This window comes from Oncorhynchus gorbuscha, linkage group LG16, assembly GCF_021184085.1.
Source record: "Oncorhynchus gorbuscha isolate QuinsamMale2020 ecotype Even-year linkage group LG16, OgorEven_v1.0, whole genome shotgun sequence".
NCBI classification, from domain to species: domain Eukaryota; kingdom Metazoa; phylum Chordata; class Actinopteri; order Salmoniformes; family Salmonidae; genus Oncorhynchus; species Oncorhynchus gorbuscha.
In genome coordinates, this window is record NC_060188.1 from 54,170,942 (window position 1) to 54,189,676 (window position 18,735).

The 18,735-nt window shown below is 43.4% G+C and overlaps 1 protein-coding gene across 1 annotated transcript in view; it reads right to left on the bottom strand.

The window, feature by feature from the left end:
- LOC123999771 overlaps nucleotides 1-18,735 on the bottom strand; it is a 112,853-nt gene that overhangs the window by 23,250 nt on the left and 70,868 nt on the right. The window lies entirely within an intron of this gene.

An 18,735-nucleotide genomic window follows, 5' to 3' on the forward strand; every position in this document is an offset into this window, starting at 1 on the left:
ATGCAACAGACAAAGCAAACAGTACGACACTGAGATGATCTACTGCACACCCAGTCGCCAAGCTCAGTAAAGGTGCAGGAGTAATCCGCTGGGCACACACTGGTTGAATAAACGTTGTCAATGAAATGACGTGGAACCAACGTGGAATAAATGTTGAATTGATTTCTGTGCCAAGTGGGAAATGCATATGATTGAGTGAAAACGAAGCCTCCACACACTTCAATCAGATGCAATTAAAACGCTGAAATTGCGTCTGATTGAAGTGCACGCAAACTCCCTTTTCACCTCCTGACAAGCAAAACAAAATATCACTGTGTTATCAATAGTTTGGATTATTGTTGCAAAAGTCCCAAAAAAATCTTGCTTCTGATTCTGTAAATCTTCAAACCATGAATTCTGAAAACCTGGGGCTTTTGGGAGTTCTTGGAATTTCACAACCCTAGTTTGGGATCGTTTTCTCATATTCCCTAGGACATTTAGTTCTGGTATGAATCAATATGAAGATGACGTTAAGTAGTGATGATATGGTCCATTGCGAAAACAGTGAATGTCACCTACATTGTTACCATCTGTCTTTTATGGCCAATGTCACAAAGGTCAGACCACTCAGTAATATGGTTCAATGATCCATCTGCAAATCCCCCTCTGTTTAGTATAGTAGCTCCAACTTCTGCAACTCAGGCAATAATGCCTGTTCAATGTTAAGGAGCGAATATACAGTATATCAATGAGTATCAATGTTTTGTCAGAATTCAGAGTTGGACAAAGTTTATGGATACTTGCGTAGAATTAACTGGACAGGACTAAAACAGAGAACAATAGCAAATAGAATAGAAGATAAAAACATCTTAATCCCTCCTTAATAATCATACAAATGCCAGGAAAAAGCCTTTGAATGTGCAAAACTATTCAAACACTAAGAAGCACTTCATCAAGCACACTATAGTACCAATAACCTTTATAGCTTTGCGTATTTCATGTTGTAAAACCCAAAATAGCAGAGGCACCTCATAACATGAAACAACATGACAATTCATTAAAATCTCCCCAAAAAAACATGACCTCCCTGCATCTGTCTCTGTACTAAAGTGGTGTGCGTGTGTTTTGTGTGTGTTGGTCTGTGCCTACGTGTAAGCATGCATACATCCATCCATCTGCGAATGTGCACGCGTGTGTGTGTGTATATGTGGCGTGAGAGAGTAGGTAGGTAGGGGGGAAGTGGGCATGCAGCACACGGGGCTACTCTAGGATGCTGGGAGAGTGGGCCCCTGCTCTGGCTCTAACCCATGGCTCGCAGCCTTTAATAGCCCACTATATTAGACTCTAATCTGCCTGATCCCAATTTAATGCGGCTCCCTCGGCCAGACGTGAGACGAATACTAAACAGGCGGCCATGCGCAGAGCGCTGAGCTGCAGTCCCCCCGGCCTCATTCACGGGGCGTGCGAGAGAGAGAGAGGGAGAGAGAGAGAGAGGGGTTCGCTATAAGTGCCAACTACTTCCTCCCTCTGAAACCGCACACAGAGGAAGGGGATGAAGGAAAGAGAAGATAGAGGATAGGAGTGGGGGGGGGGGCAAGGGAGAGGTGCTGGCTGCAAAGGGGTAATATGTTCATCGTGGCTTGTTTTTCAGGTCCTATGCTATGGCAGGTGTTCAATTATTTAACTTGCTGGTGATCTAACGCACAGTTCAGACGACGAACTTATGGTGAGTGGAACTGAATAGAAATGAAGAGCGGGCTGGCACGGTTGAGAGCTTTTCATGACATACTGATTGGTTTCATACAACCGATCTCAACACTACAGTTGGTTTTGGGTCGAATTGAGGCATAACGGCGACCTCTTCTGTGCTAAAGAACCGACAAAGTTTATTGCACTAAAAAGGTAAAGACCAATCGCATAACTGTGCAGCGCAGGTGTTAATGTTTGAAACTGAATATGATCGGTTAACGGTGTCGCGGTTAACGGTATCTTCAGATTTCAAAACTCCCTTTAACTAAGGAATCACAAAGCGTCTTCTCATCCCTAAAATAAACCATGAGTTATGTTAGCGATGGCGATATTACTGTGCAGCGCAAACGTTCTATTTTCTCCCGAGATTGCAAAGTAATTCATATGTTGATGTAGTGCCCATCCGTTATGAATGCTTCAACCTCTGTGTTGAGAAGTCATGTTTTTACCGTCAATTGCTGGTTCAAAGAGCACCGAAAACTATACTAACCATGAATATAAGCCTTTTAGCATTTCTGCCACCACAGAAACAGACCCTGGGTCTGTTCTAATGCGTCTACATGTGAATCGAAGGGAAAAATAGTCTTTTCACGCCATTCTGGTTGGTGGGCGATGCTATACATAACGGTGGGCGTAGATTTCAGTGGAATCCACACAGTATCGAGAACAAGCCAATAATTTGCTCATGTTCGGATCTTTTTAACACACTGCTAAGCCATAAAGTACAGTTTGGCTAAACTTAACTACAGTAATGGATGTTGCAGTTTGATCAGGGAGCCCCAAAGATGAAGTAAACAAATGTAAATCGTTGAATTCACATTTATGTTTGCTATTTCATGCAGTCACAGAATAGAAAGATGCTAAACAAAAGAAAATCGCATTGTTTGAAGTTGAGAGATATCACTCACGCAAAGTAACGAGACTGGTTGTGTAAGTATGCCTCCAGGATAATATGGTAAAGTTGGTCTCATGTATAGAACCCCAAGAAATAAATACGATTTTTCAAAATCCATCCGATTAGCAGTTTTTAATGAAGCCAGCAATGCAAATAATTCATCTCAGCGATTGGCAGGTATTATTGCATGTTGACTAACCAATCACAGTGAAATTTGATTAAATCTCACATACATTGTTACCTTCTGTCTTTTATGGCCACACACATCAGTTGTCTATATTTAATTCAGGTAAATTTAGTAGATTGACATTGTTTGTTGGCTAGCAAATAGGGGCCGCTGTTTTGGCATCAAATGAAGATAGATAGAGAGGTGATTCCAAGTGGTGCAGCGGTCTAAGTCACTGCATCTCAATGCAAGAGGTGTCATTTCAGTCCTTGGTTTGAATCCGACTGGGATTGGGAGTCCCAAAGGGTGGCGCACAATTGGCCCAGCATAGTCCAGGTTTGGCCGGCGTAGGCTGTCATTGTAAATAATAATTTGTTCTGACTTGCCTAGTTAAATAAAAACATGAATTCGGAGAATGGGGTATAATTTATAGCGACCAAAGTAAGTTGTACTTCAAAAAACCAAGGCACTCTTGTGGAAAAGTTCAAAGGCCTTTATTTTAGTGGCTATTGAATAGTAAAAAAAAAAATTCAATACACCAACACGTTGCGGCTCACAGGCCTTCTTCAGGGAGCATAGCAGTGACGGGTGAAATTAATGACCAGAAATTAAAGGGGAGTGGAGAATATTAACCAATAGATGAAGAGAAAATTAAGCAAAAGTATGCACTAATATGAAAGTGCATTTGTAAACTATAAGTATTAACCCACCATAGTTTAAGTTATGAATGAGGTCCCAGGCGGAGGGTTTCCAGTTGAAAGTGCATGTGCATCGGACAGTCCTTGAGCTTTGAAAACCACGGCCACTGTAATGTATACCACCGCCCACGGAGTGAAGAGAGTTTGTCCCAATCCGAGGCCATGATTGTGCTTCCGTTGTGGGTGTTGTAGAGAAGCAACCTTTATTTGCATGCAATTAACATATATCAATATGCATGACCATTCCTCCCGACACTGGGAGCACTGCTCTGGCGCGCTGTATGAAACAGAGGTGTGCTTAACCCATTCCACGCCCAAAGAGCAAACTATTGTCAAAGGTCTGACGGGGTGAACTACCACTGCATGGTTTCAGAAAGCACTCTATCCACGCTCTTCCAAAGAGTATTTTTTAGTTTGGTGAGGCGATGGAGCGGTGAACTAGGGCTAAGATATCTAAGTGTTATAGACAGTCATTGTCTTATGATAGTAAAAATAGGTCCAAGTATTGAACTAATCTAAAATGAAAACCCAGATAAATATAGGAATTTATCATGTTATTGATTCCAATAGAAATGTTTGTTCCCCCTTCCTCAGTAGTGCTTTCTGTAAACACACAGACAGGCGCACATGCACACGCGCACGCACATGCAAACGCACACGCACACACACACACACACACACACACACACACACACACACACACACACACACACACACACACACACACACACACACACACACACACACACACACACACACACACACACACACACACACACACACAACTGATGTAATGGAGATATGATGCCTTGGGGCTTATTCTCATAACCCCGGAGCATTATGGGTACACAATAGGTTTTATTGGCCGCCTGGCCCACACCTACAACACCACAGTAAGAGAAAAACGGTTCTTCTCCACAATGGGTCTGGATTTGCATCCCTTGCCGACAATCCATAGAATGCGAACATATTGTGACCATTCGGATTGGTCCTAGAATCTGATGGGTTGGGCCAGAGCTGGCCTACATGATCAACTTTGATACTCTGATTGGTTAGATTTGTTAGAGATGATCCAATCGCTGATTAATTTGTTTTGTACGACACTCCTCATTTTGAAGTCACACAAACAACTTCTCGGATGGCAGTTTCAGACTGAATGTATGTAGCAATTGATAGAGCAGCGGAATTCAGTTCAGGGTGAGTTGTCAGGCAAATAAACAATAGCAGTAATTACACAATTTAATCCTTATTTTAGATGGATTTATTAAATGGTAAGGCTCCAGGCACATAACCGTCATGGACCTTTTGCCTCGTTTAGGATATTTTCCCTGGTTTTGGACTTTTTACATGGTTCTACGTTCAATCAGCTGCTCAGGTCAGTGCAAATAAATGTAGGCCTACCAAGTAATAAACATGAAAATATTTTCTCAGTTCTATTGAATAATGTGTCACATTTTGTTTCCCTTGATTTAATGGTCACTATTTTGGTACTTCTGTATGCCTTAACCCAAGCTGTGCAAATTCGGAGCATTTAATTTCTTATTCTCATAGCTTGAATGGAGGCTACACAGTTTCATGCTTAGGGAACAGACAGTGGTAGATCAGTGAGTGGATCGGACTTCGGTGAATGCTGTATAAGTCTTTCTGATACTAAGGATGTCCTAATATGGACACCATTTAGCCCCACATCGAGAACACCAAAAAAAACAGCCAGTCTCTATCTGCAGTGCGACGGAATGGAGAAGGCCGACGGGGGGATCGTTACCCGGGCCATAAAAGAGCCATTTAAAGGACGGAGGGAGTGAGCGTGGAGTCAGTCAGCACAAAGTCTCTCCTCCTGCACCAACCGAGCCACGACAAAAACACCCCACCGAAATGGTCCTCCATGAATCACACTCGCACGATACGTGTTCACTTAAACATTAAGGTTGGGGAATGGTTATGAAAAACCTACCCTTTATCTGCAGTATCATACGTGAATCAAAGGCATGGGGGTGCATCTGAAATGGCACTCAATTTACTATATTGGCACCCTATTCACTATATAGTGGTCCAAAGTTGTGCACATAGGAAATAGGGTGCCGTATCGAACGGTACCATGCTCGGATACTAATTGCGTGTTTGTGGCCTTGCTGTCATTAGCAAGGGCGTATGCCTTCTGAGTTTCTATACTTTCGCTTATCGATCTGTACTTATAATTGTGGGGACTTATTTATGCCTAAGGTCATTTTTCAGTCCTCCCTCCATATACAATGGAAGTAAATCTGTAAGCATAAATACCTGTAGTACCTGTGGTAGAAAAAAAAATTCAGAAAAACCATGTAAAATTAAAGTGTTTCCGTAATTGGACAAAAGGTGCCGCCCCTCAAGAGCAACCATGTTTTGATATTCCAATTTTGTTCTCTGCCACTGTTTTTGTTGGGGAGCTTTTGGCAACCCACCCAGGGGGTGAAGAAGGTTAGAGGAGGGGGTGGCTCTATCTGTGTGTTCACCGTGTTTGCCATTCTAATCAGTCCTGCCATATGCCCGGGCGCTTTATTAGGACCCAGTTTGTGGTAGGAACCACGCTGTGTCTGCTCTCGACAAGGCCCTCTCCCCCAGGCTACATGTCTGAAGCACACCCTGTACACATACACGTGCACACACGCAAGCATGCACACTCACACACAGTGAGTTTAACGGCAGCCCATCTCTCTGCCTCCTCCTTTTGCTCTTTTACTTCCTTCCTTCTGTCTTGTCCTCCCACCTCCCTTCTGTATTTCTTCCCACTATTTATTTCTCGGTCTCTCCTATTCTCTCTTTTGCTCTCTTTCTTCCCTTGTCCATCCCAGGGGAGAACGACTGAAAGTTCAAGGCCGGCATTGTTACCAGAAAACAGGATCTCCTAATTTTCCATAGTGAATGGAAAAATGTCGATCTTCGCAGTTAACCTTTGTGTAAATAAAATAAAAATTCAAAGACAATCATGTTAACAATAATTGCTTCTAATACACCAATGCATGTTCTATAACTGATTATTTTAAGATCACACAGAGGAAGTTATAAGGATAATTGGGTTGCTAATGGCAGCCTGCATATCCCGGTCGGCCTTCAACTTTAGATACTCAATGAGAGGGGCAGCACTGAGCTGGCCTGTAACGCCACTTCCTGGAGTAGCTCCAACTACACATGTTATCTCTCCATGAGACGCCATCTTATCCAACTTCATTTGGCTTCAATGTCCTATTGAGTCTTCACATAGGAATGAATGGTGTCACATTATCGATGGCTTACTGATTGGTGCTGATAGAGATGGCAGCTTCGCTTCTAGTCCTTAGGAAACTGTGCAGTATTTTGTTTGTTTTGTTATTTTGTATTATTTCTTACATTGTTAGCCCAGAAAACCTTAAGTGTTATTACATACAACCGAGAAGACCTATTCGATTACAGAGAGACGTCAACTTACCAGCACAACCAGCACTACGCTTTGTCCCAAAGCAGATCATTTGTCTGCGCCTCCCAGGGCATTTGAACTGATTCCAGAGGCCGACCCAAAACACAGCTGGAGGAGAAGGTGCCAGAGTGGTCTTGTAGTAAGGCTTCGGATGGGCGCACACCACCCACCGCTTCTGAGTATATTACTCGCTAATGTCCAGTCCCTAGTTAACAAAGTCGATGAAATCAGGGCAAGAGTTGCATTCCAAAGAGATATCCAGGATTGTAACATGCTCTGTTTCAAGGAAACATGGCTATCTGGGGACATGCTGTCGGAGTCCATACAACCAAAGGGATTTTCAGTGCATCGCGCCGATGGGAATAAAGATCTCTCCGGTAAGAAGAAGGGTGGGGGTGTATGTTTCATGATTAATGACTCATGGTGTAATTGTAACAACATACAGGAACTCAAGTCCTTTTGTTCACCTGACCTAGAATTCCTCACAATCAAATGCCAACCATATTATCTCCCAAGAGAACTCTCCTCGATCACAGCCATGTATATCCCACTGCAAGCAGACACCAAGACAGCCATCAAGGAACTTCACTGGACTTTATGCAAACTGGAAACCATATATCTTGAGGATGCAGTTATTGTAGCTGGGTATTTTAACAAAGATAATTTGAGAACAAGGCTACCTAAATTCTATCAGAATATCGATTGCTCGTATCGTACACAAGCGAGACCCTCCTACAAGGCCCTGCCCTGCCCTCCTTTTAGAAAATCTGACCATGACTTGTTGCTCCTCTCCTATAGGCAGAAACTAAAAAAGGAAGCGCCCGGGCGTAGGTCTATCCAACGCTGGTCTGACCAATAGGATATGTTCAGGTAGCCTCAGATAATAACATTGACGTATATGCTGACTCAGTGAGCATGTTGTACCCACTGTGACCATTAAAAACTTCCCTTACCAGAAACCATGGATTGATGGCAGCATTTGAGCAAAACTGAAAGCCGTATTTAATCATGGCAAGGTGACTGGAAATATGGCTGAATACAAACAGTGTAGTTATTCCCTCTGTAAGGCAATCAAACAAGCAAAGTGTCAGTATAGAGACAAAGTGGAGTCGCAATTCAAAGGATCAAACACGAGACGTATGTGGCAGGGTCTACAGACAATCACGAATTACAAAAAGGAACCCAGCCCTGTCGATGGACATCGACATCTTGCTTCCAGACAAATTAAACAACTTCTTTGCACGCTTTGAGGACAATACAGTGCCACTGACGTGGCCCGGTACCAAAGACTGTGGACTCTCCTTCTCCGTGGCCGATGTGAGTAAAACTTTTTTACACATGTTAACCCTCGCAAGGCTGCCAGTCCAGACGGCATCCATACTGTAGTCGCGTCCTCAGAGCATGCGCAGACCAGCTGGCTGGTTTGTTTACGAACATATTCAATCAATCCCTATTCCAGTCTGCTGTCCCCACATGCTTCAAGATGGCCACTATTGTTCCTGTTCCCAAGAAATGTAAGGTAACTGAACAAATTACTATCACCACGTAGCACTCATATCTGTCATCATGAAGTGCTTTGAGAGACTAGTCAAGGATCATATCACCTCTACCCTACCTGTCACCCTAGACCCACTTCAATTTGCTTACCGCCCCAATAGGTCCACAGACGATACAATCGCTATTACACTGCCCTATCCCATGTGGACAAGAGGAATACCTGAACGTTGTTCATTGACTACAGCTCTGCATTCAACACCATAGTACCCTCCAAATTCATCATTAAGCTTGAGACCCTGGGTCTCGACCCCGCCCTGTGCAACTGGGTCCTGGACTTCCTGACGCGCCGCCCCCAGGTGGTGAAGGTAGGAAACACTATCTCCAATCCGCTGATCCTCAACACATGTGCCTCACAAGGGTGCGTTCTCAGCCCCTCCTGTACTCCCTGTTCACCCACGACTGCGTGTCCATGCACGCCTCCAACTCAACCATCAAGTTTGCAGACGACACAACAATGGTAGGCTTGATTACAAACAATGACGAGACAGCCTAGCAGGGAGGAGGTGAGGGCCCTGGGAGTGTGGTGTCAGGAAAATAACCTCTCACTTAATGTCAGCAAAACAAAAGAGATGATTGTGGACTTCAGGAAACAGCAAAGGGAGCACCCCCCTATCCACATCGATGGGACAGCAGTGGAGAAGGTGGAACGTTTTAAGTTCCTTGGTGTACACATCAACGACAAACTGAAATGGTCCCCGCACACAGACAGTGTGGTGAAGGCTGAAAAACCTCAGAAGGCTGAAAGAATGTGGTGCACAATTGAGAGCATCCTGTCGGGCTGTATCACCGCCTGGTACGGCAACTGCACCGCCTACAACCGCAAGGCTCCTCCCTCCAGGACACCTACAACACCCAATGTCACAGGAAGGCAAAAAAGATCATCAAGGACAATAACCACCCGAGCCACTGCCTGTTCACCCCGCTTCCATCCAGAAGGCGAGGTCAGTACAGGTGCATCAGATCTCAAGGCCATCAGATTGTTAAATAGCCACCACTAGAGCACAGAGAGGTGGCTGCCTACCTACAGACTTGATATCTTTGGCTTTAATAAATGGAACACTAGTCACTTTAATAATGTTTACATATCACGCATTTCACATCTCATATGTATATACTGTAATGTATACTGTATACTTCACTATCTATTCTTTAATAATTATTGCATCTTAGCCACTCTGTCACTGCTCACCCATATATTTTATACATTTACATTTACATTTAAGTCATTTAGCAGACGCTCTTATCCAGAGCGACTTACAAATTGGTGCATTCACCTTATGACATCCAGTGGAACAGCCACTTTACAATAGTGCATAAATCTTTTAAGAATAAGGGGGGGGGGTAGAATGATTACTTTATCCTATCCTAGGTATTCCTTAAAGAGGTGGGGTTTCAGGTGTCTCCGGAAGGTGGTGATTGACTCCGCTGTCCTGGCGTCGTGAGGGAGTTTGTTCCACCATTGGGGGACCAGAGCAGCGAACAGTTTTGACTGGGCTGAGCGGGAACTGTACTTCCTCAGTGGTAGGGAGGCGAGCAGGCCAGAGGTGGATGAACGCAGTGCCCTTATCCCTCACACTGCCTCCTTAAACCATAATATTATCCCAGTCCCTCACACTGCCTCCTTAAACCATAATATTATCCCAGTCCCTCACACTGTCCCCTTAAACCATAATATTATCCCTCACACTGCCTCCTTAAACCATAATATTATCCCAGTCCCTCACACTGCCTCCTTAAACCATAATATTATCCCTCACACTGCCTCCTTAAACCATAATATTATCCCTCACACTGACTCCTTAAACCATAATATTATTCCTCACACTGTCTCCTTAAACCATAATATTATCCCAGTCCCTCACCCTGTCTCCTTAAACCATAATATTATCCCAGTCCCTCAAACTGCCTCTTTAAACCATAATATTATCCCAATCCCTCACACTGTCTCCTTAAACCATAATATTATCCCAGTCCCTCACACTGTCTCCTTAAACCATAATATTATCCCTCACACTGTCTCCTTAAACCATAATATTATCCCTCACACTGGCTCCTTAAACCATAATATTATCCCTCACCCTGTCTCCTTAAACCATAATATTATCCCTCACACTGTCTCCTTAAACCATAATATTATCCCAGTCCCTCACACTGCCTCCTTAAACCATAATATTATCCGTCACACTGTCTCCTTAAACCATAATATTATCCCTCACACTGTCTCCTTAAACCATAATATTATCCCTCACACTGTATCCTTAAACCATAATAGTATCCCTCACACTGTCTCCTTAAACCATAATATTATCCCTCACACTGTCTCCTTAAACCAAAATATTATCCCAGTCCCTCACACTGTCTCCTTAAACCATAATATTATCCCTCACACTGACTCCTTAAACCATAATATTATCCCAGTCCCTCACACTGTCTCCTGGTTTTGTTTTACGAACATATTAACCATAATATTATCCCAGTCCCTCACACTGCCTCCTTAAACCATAATATTATCCCAGTCCCTCACACTGTCTCCTTAAAACATAATATTATCCCAGTCCCTCACACCGACTCCTTAAAACATAATATTATCCCAGTCCCTCACACCGACTCCTTAAAACATAATATTATCCCAGTCCCTCACACCGACTCCTTAAAACATAATATTATCCCAGTCCCTCACACTGTCTCCTTAAACCATAATATTATCTCTCACACTGCCTCCTTAAACCATACTATTATCTCTCACACTGCCTCCTTAAACCATAATATTATCCCTCACACTGCCTCCTTAAACCATAATATTATCCCAGTCCCTCACACTGTCTCCTTAAACCATAATATTATCCTTCACACTGTCTCCTTAAACCATAATATTATCCTTCACACTGCCTCCTTAAACCATAATATTATCCTTCACACTGTCTCCTTAAACCATAATATTATCCCTCACACTGCCTCCTTAAACCATAATATTATCCTTCACACTGTCTCCTTAAACCATAATATTATCCCAGTCCCTCACACCGTCTCCTTAAACCTAATATTATCCTTCACACTGCCTCCTTAAACCATAATATTATCCCTCACACTGCCTCCTTAAACCATAATATTATCCTTCACACTGCCTCCTTAAACCATAATATTATCCCACACACTGCCTCCTTAAACCATAATATTATCCTTCACACTGTCTCCTTAAACCATAATATTATCCCTCACACTGCCTCCTTAAACCATAATATTATCCTTCACACTGTCTCCTTAAACCATAATATTATCCCAGTCCCTCACACTGTCTCCTTAAACCATAATATTATCCTTCACACTGCCTCCTTAAACCATAATATTATCCCTCACACTGCCTCCTTAAACCATAATATTATCCTTCACACTGTCTCCTTAAACCATAATATTATCCCTCACACTGCCTCCTTAAACCATAATATTATCCCTCACACTGCCTCCTTAAACCATAATATTATCCTTCACACTGTCTCCTTAAACCATAATATTATCCCTCACACTGCCTCCTTAAACCATAATATTATCCTTCACACTGTCTCCTTAAACCATAATATTATCCCAGTCCCTCACACTGTCTCCTTAAACCATAATATTATCCCAGTCCCTCACACTGCCTCCTTAAACCATAATATTATCCTTCACACTGCCTCCTTAAACCATAATATTATCCCTCACACTGTCTCCTTAAACCATAATATTATCCCTCACACTGCCTCCTTAAACCATAATATTATCCCAGTCCCAGTACTTATATATTCTCATCCCATTCCTTTACTAGATTGTGTGTATTAGGATTTTCTGTGGAATTTGTTAGCTATTAGGTTTTGCTGTGGAATTTGTTAGATATTAGGTTTTGTTGTGGAATTCTTAGATATTACCTGTTAAATACTGCTGCACTGTCGGATCTAGAAGCATACGCATTTCACAATAACATCTGCTAACCATCTGTATGTGACCAATACAATTTGATTTATCCATTCATGTATACAGTCATTGTTGGTCCATCCTCCCTCCATCACCTGCAATGCGGGATAGATGGGCAAAGCCAGCACAGGGTGTAGTGTCTGCGGTATGTGAGATCTGAAGTGTGTGTGCGTGCATGCGTGTGCGCATATCTGCCTGCGTGCTTGTATTCTCTGTCTCTGTCACAGTCCAGTTGTAGAGAGCAAGTGGGCTCATGGGAGACGGAGGCAGATGGGCTGGTGTGTCACCTTCCTATCATCAGAGCGTGACACTTTCATTGATCCAGTTAAGCCAGTGTAATCTTTTAATGTTACTCATTTCAAGTTATAGTTTGTATTCACCATTCAAACTGTCCAGGCCGTTTAAATCTATTCAGTCATATCAGCTGTGGTCGTTAATGTTCCTGTGATTAACAATATCGAAAGATGCTTACTTCCACAGGTACCCAGTTCTCTGTATCCGTAACAATATCAAAGTTAAAATCGCTTGAGAAACTCCCTCAAAAATATCCTGCAGCCCTTCCTCTCTCAACCTTCTCAGTCAAGTCAAACGGCGAGGAACCAAGCAGAGATCAGACTGACCATGCCAATAAACCACTGGGCTCTGACACAAACACCTTTTAGCCAGCCCGCTGAACTCTCGAAGGGAAGCCTTTTTTTTAAGGAACACGGGTGGCTAGCTTTGCGCCATCAAACAGCGCTGGGCGTTAAGGATGGTGGGAGCGGTCAGACGGGAGACAAAATAGCGGTGAGAGCTTCACAGCGGTGAAGGTAAACAGACTTTATGGTGCATTACGGAAGTCTGTGCGCAGACATCCTGCATGCCCCATCCCAGGGCACTGTCAAATTAAAAGTGTTCCCATAGTGTATGATACGGAATGTCTCTGCCTCGCCGCTGCGCCACTTTGCTCTGTGGATGCACACACGTGTGTGCTCGCTAACACACAAACACACACACATACCCTCTCATTCCTCGCTTCCCTGTGAATCCGTCCACCCACTGGAGTTCAATAAGTGGCAGCAAACACACACTTCAAATTGCATTTGTCACATGGTGTAGTCTTTGCCATGAAATGCTTACTTACTAGCCCTGTCCCTAAAATGTAGAGTTAAAAATTAAGAAAATGAACAAACAAAAATAGAATAATAGTAACACAATAAATAACAATAACGAGGCTATGTCTCGGGCGGATCAGCATTAGCAGGTTTCAGCCAAGACCCACTACGGTTTAGAGAGACACACCACATACAGGGCTTTGGACTGCAATTTAGACCCATTAGAAATAGGATGGCACCAAGGTCAAAGGGTGAAAATAAAAGTGTTATAGCATGTAACGCTGTTTGCTTTCCATTGAGGATGTATGACAAATATGGGACTTTTGTGTGAAACAGAGTTGTGGTTCATTTTGTCAACCATTATGTACTGTGCCTTCAGAAAGTATTCATCTCCCTTGACTTATTCCACATTTTGTTGTGTTACAGCCTGAATTCAAAATGGATTAAAACATAATTTATTTTTTTTACAAACATATACCCCATAATTTTTTTTATTTTACTAGGCAAGATCAAATGAATCATCCTTTATTTGTCAGTGCGCTGGAGAGGTTCAAGCTCTGTAAAGTTGATTGCTGATCATTGCTGTACAACCATTTTCATTTTTTGCCATCGATGTTCAAGCCGACTTAAGTCTGTCGTCTTGGTAAGCAATTCTGGTGTATATTTGGCCTTGTGTTTTATATTACCTTCCCGCTGAAATATGAATTTGTCTCCCAATGTCTGTTGGAAAGCAGATTAGCTGATTAGCAGATTAGTGATTAGCTCTATTCTGTTTCTTTTTATCCTAAATAAAACTCCCAGCCACCACCATGTTTGAAAAATATTGAGAGTGGTGCTCATTGATGTGTTGTGTTGGATTTGCCCCAAGCATAACACTTTGTATTCAGGACATAAAGTTAATTTCTTTGCCAGTTTGTTTGCAGTTTTACTTTATTGCCTTATTGCAAACAAGTATTTTGTACAGGCTTGCTTCTTTTCACTCTGTTTTTATTCTGTACAAGCTTCCTTCTTTTCACTCTGTCATTTACGTTAGTGCTGTGGAGTAGCTACAATGTTGTTGATCCATCCTCAATTTTTCCTATCACAACCATTAAACTGTAACTGTTTTAAAGTCACCATTGGCCTTGTAATGGGAATTGTAATTTTTGTGCCTTTTCTTATAACTAATGTATGCATTTTATTCATGTGCTGTTCTAATAAACAATTTCTGTGTTCATGCAAGTGACTGACTTAACGAATCCTCACTTATCAGTATCTACAATTTGGAAGTACGCCCAGACCTTGTTTTGAGAACGAATGAAAGATTTCTCCGTTTTAAGGTCTCAGCATAGAGAGAAGAAGCCTCGTGAGGTATTGGTCTGTGACATGTTATGAACCAGTATTGGTCAGTCACATGAATGAAACAAAATGGTAATGATTAATTAATTATGCTAAATCATGCAAATATAACTTGTCTGTGTATAGCCATATATAAGACAACTGCTGGTACTTCCCATGGGGAGCTCCTGATTGACATGTGTACTATGGTGCATTGAGTTGGTTGGAACCTCTCCAGCGCACTGACAAATAAAGGATGATTAATTTAAGATTGACTTTGAGTGTCCCTGTGTAAGAATTTCCATGACCACCTCATGGTGAAATCCCTGGGCAGTTTCCTTCCTCTCCGACAACTGAGTCAGGAAGAACGCACGTATCTTTGTAGTGACTGGGTGTATTGATACATATATTATGGGGTCTTGTGTGTAGGCCAGCGACATAAATACATTTTAAATTCAGGCTCTAACACAACAAAATGTGGAAAAGCACTGTAGATTTCAAGTTCACTGCATGTATTTTAACTTCTTAATGTACAGAACATTTTCTCAATATACCCACCCATGAAGGTGGAAGTAGTTGCCACATTGATTCTGTGAGATACTGTGTGTTCCTGTTTTCCTCGTGAAACAAGCAAACAAACAGTTCATCTAAGTTTTACTACTGTTTTACATATCAAAACAAAGTAGCTAAAATCTCCCCAACCAACATTTCACTTACAAAGACGTACACAACAAATAAAAAATATGCCTCTCGTTCAGCCTCCATCAGTTGGGCATAGTGGAGAGACCTCTGGAAAACAGACCGCCTGCTAGCTCGCTAATAAGACAAGCCCAATCTAGCGCTTCTTCATCGGGAGCTTCGTAACTCGTTAGGCTAATTACAGCTATCACAAGTTGATTCCGCCTGTAATAATTAAGCGACGACTCGTCAAAGAGAATAGAGGAGCTAGGCAGGTTCTCCGCGCGCAACAAACTCACTATCCAGGCCATTAGCGAAAAGAACTGACGTGTGCACAAACATTAATAAGCGAGAGATGCTGCAAACTTCCTGGATAAATTACAGGGATGCTAATTCAAACTCTGGTATCACTTTGAAAACTTTCCAACCCCCCAAATGGCGGCGGAGAATTGGAACAGTGCGGAACAGGGGAGGAGCAGCTATTTTTGGATTGAGAATGTACAGAGAATGCATCATTGACAGTAGTGGGAGGGAGTCGAGACAATGGCTTTTTGGAGGCTACATTTGACTCATTGAACACATGCTTTAAAGTTGCGTATCAAGTTGCGTATCTTTTATTAATTATAGCACAGCATTTTGTCATCAAGGCCATCCAAATATAAAAACAAGCATTCTGTCTTTAATCCAAGAAGGTTTCCAACATGTGTTCATCAATTGGCACAAACAGAATATGTTAATTTCTTATTTGATTTAACCCACAATATATCTGTCGAGTTAGCTTTTGTCATTGCAGCAGCATGTGTTGTGTGTTGTGCTGCCGCATGGTGTGAGCACACTGCAGGAGATGATCAATAAAGTGGGAGACAGGAAGCTGTCTCCTCCGCCTGTGGATGTTTAGAATGTTGTAAGGACATTTGGAAGTGTCAAAGAGGAAGAAAAGGCAACGTTTTGAAGCCCCTTTTTGCTTTCAGTTTGATATCCTTCAAGTGGTAGGGTTAGCGGTCTGTGTGCGTGTGTGTATGTGTGCATGAATATACTGTACGTGTGTGTGTGTGTGTGTGTGTGTGTGTGTGTGTGTGTGTGTGTGTGTGTGTGTGTGTGTGTGTGTGTGTGTGTGTGTGTGTGTGTGTGTGTGTGTGTGTGTGTGTGTGTGTTCATGTGTGAGTTCATGTGTGTGTGAGTTCACGTGTGTGTGAGTGCGAGCCCGCCTGTGAGCCCGCCTGTGAGTGTGTTTTCAGGAGGGACTATAATGAGTGAACAGGCAGCGTGAGCCTGGGGCTAAGTGTCTTTTCCAGTGCCCACAGCCCCTCTCAGGCTGGCTGCTCACATCAAAGAGAAGCCTTGTATCTCAGAGGAGCTTAGAAATTCTGCCCCAGGCTTGGCGAGGCCTTCACAGCACTCGCCTAAGGGGCCTGAGCCGGCCAACCATGGGGCCGAGAGCACACTCAGACAAGAGCAGTGGATAACCACACTAGGGGAGAGCCAAGGAGCCAGGGCAGTGAGCCGAACAAAGAGCATGCAGTGTCATCATAGAGTTTGCTGAAGACTGTATTGGGGGGAAGATGTATTTTTCTTGGTAGCACAAAAATAGCGGTTTGTTGCTGGAGCATGATTTCTCATTGGGAGATTGCTAAACATATTACACATTTCTGTGTTCTGTGAATAATTTTCTTCATTAACAGATAATAAAAGCCCATTATGAAAGTACATTATCTTCAAGTGATGAGTTGGGAGAGGAGGATGTTTTTCAAAATGTATGTTTAGTTTTCAGTTGGCAGCAACTGTCATGTTTTGTCATTGATTATCATGTCTTGTCCCTGTGCTTCCCCTTCTATTCGTTTCCCTCTGCTGGTCTTATTAGGTTCTTTCCCTCTTTCTATCCCTCTCTCTCCCCCTCCCTCTCTCACTCTCCCGCTCTCTCTTCTCTCTATCGTTCCGTTCCTGCTCCCAGCTGTTCCTATTCCCCTAATCAATCATTTAGTCTTCCCACACCTGTTCCCGATCCTTTTCCCTGATTAGAGTCCCTATTTCTCTCCTTGTTTTCCGTTCCTGCCCTGTCGGATCCTTGTCTAGAATTCACCGTGCTGTGTTTGTGTATCGCCCTGTCGTGTCGTGTTTCCCTCAGATGCTGCGTGGTGAGCAGGTGTCTGAGTCTGTTTGGTTCAAGTGCCTTCCCGAGGCAACCTGCTGTTCAAGATCGAGTCTCCAGTCGGTTCTCGTCATTTCGAGTGAAAGTTGTGTTTTTTGATTGTATTTTACTTTACTGGATTAAAGACTCTGTTTTCGCCAAGTCGCTTTTGGGTCCTCTTTCACCTGCATGACAGAAGGATCCGACCAAGGAATGGACCCAGCGACTACAGACGCTCGTAACACTGCCGTCGAGATCCAAGGAGCCATGCTCGGCAGACACGAGCAGGAATTGTCTGCTGCTCGCCATGCCGTGGAGAACCTGGCCGCTCAGGTTTCCGACCTCTCTGGACAGTTCCAGAGTCTTCGTCTCGTGCCACCTGTTACTTCCTGGCCTGCCGAGCCTCCAGAACCTAGGGTAAATAACCCACCTTGCTACTCCGGGCAGCCCACTGAGTGCCGCTCCTTTCTCACCCAGTGTGAGATTGTGTTCTCTCTCCAACCCAACACATACTCTAGAGAGAGAGCTCGGGTTGCTTACGTCATTTCACTCCTTACTGGCCGGGCTCGAGAATGGGGCACAGCTATCTGGGAGGCAAGGGCTGATTGCTCTAACAAATACCAGAACTTTAAAGAGGAGATGATTCGGGTTTTTGACCGTTCAGTTTTTGGTAGGGAGGCTTCTAGGGCCCTGGCTTCCCTATGCCAAGGTGATCGATCCATAACGGATTACTCTATTGAGTTTCGCACTCTTGCTGCCTCTAGTGAGTGGAACGAGCCGGCGCTGCTCGCTCGTTTTCTGGAGGGACTCCACGCAGTGGTTAAGGATGAGATTCTCTCCCGGGAGGTTCCTTCAGATGTGGACTCTTTGATTGCTCTCGCCATCCGCATAGAACGACGGGTACATCTTCGTCACCGGGCTCGTGGAAGAGAGCTCGCATCAACGGTGTTTCCCTGCTCCGCATCGCAACCATCTCCCTCCTCTGGCTCAGAGACTGAGCCCATGCAGCTGGGAGGGATTCGCATCTCGACTAAGGAGAGGGAACGGAGGATCACCAACCGCCTGTGCCTTTATTGCGGAGTTGCTGGACATT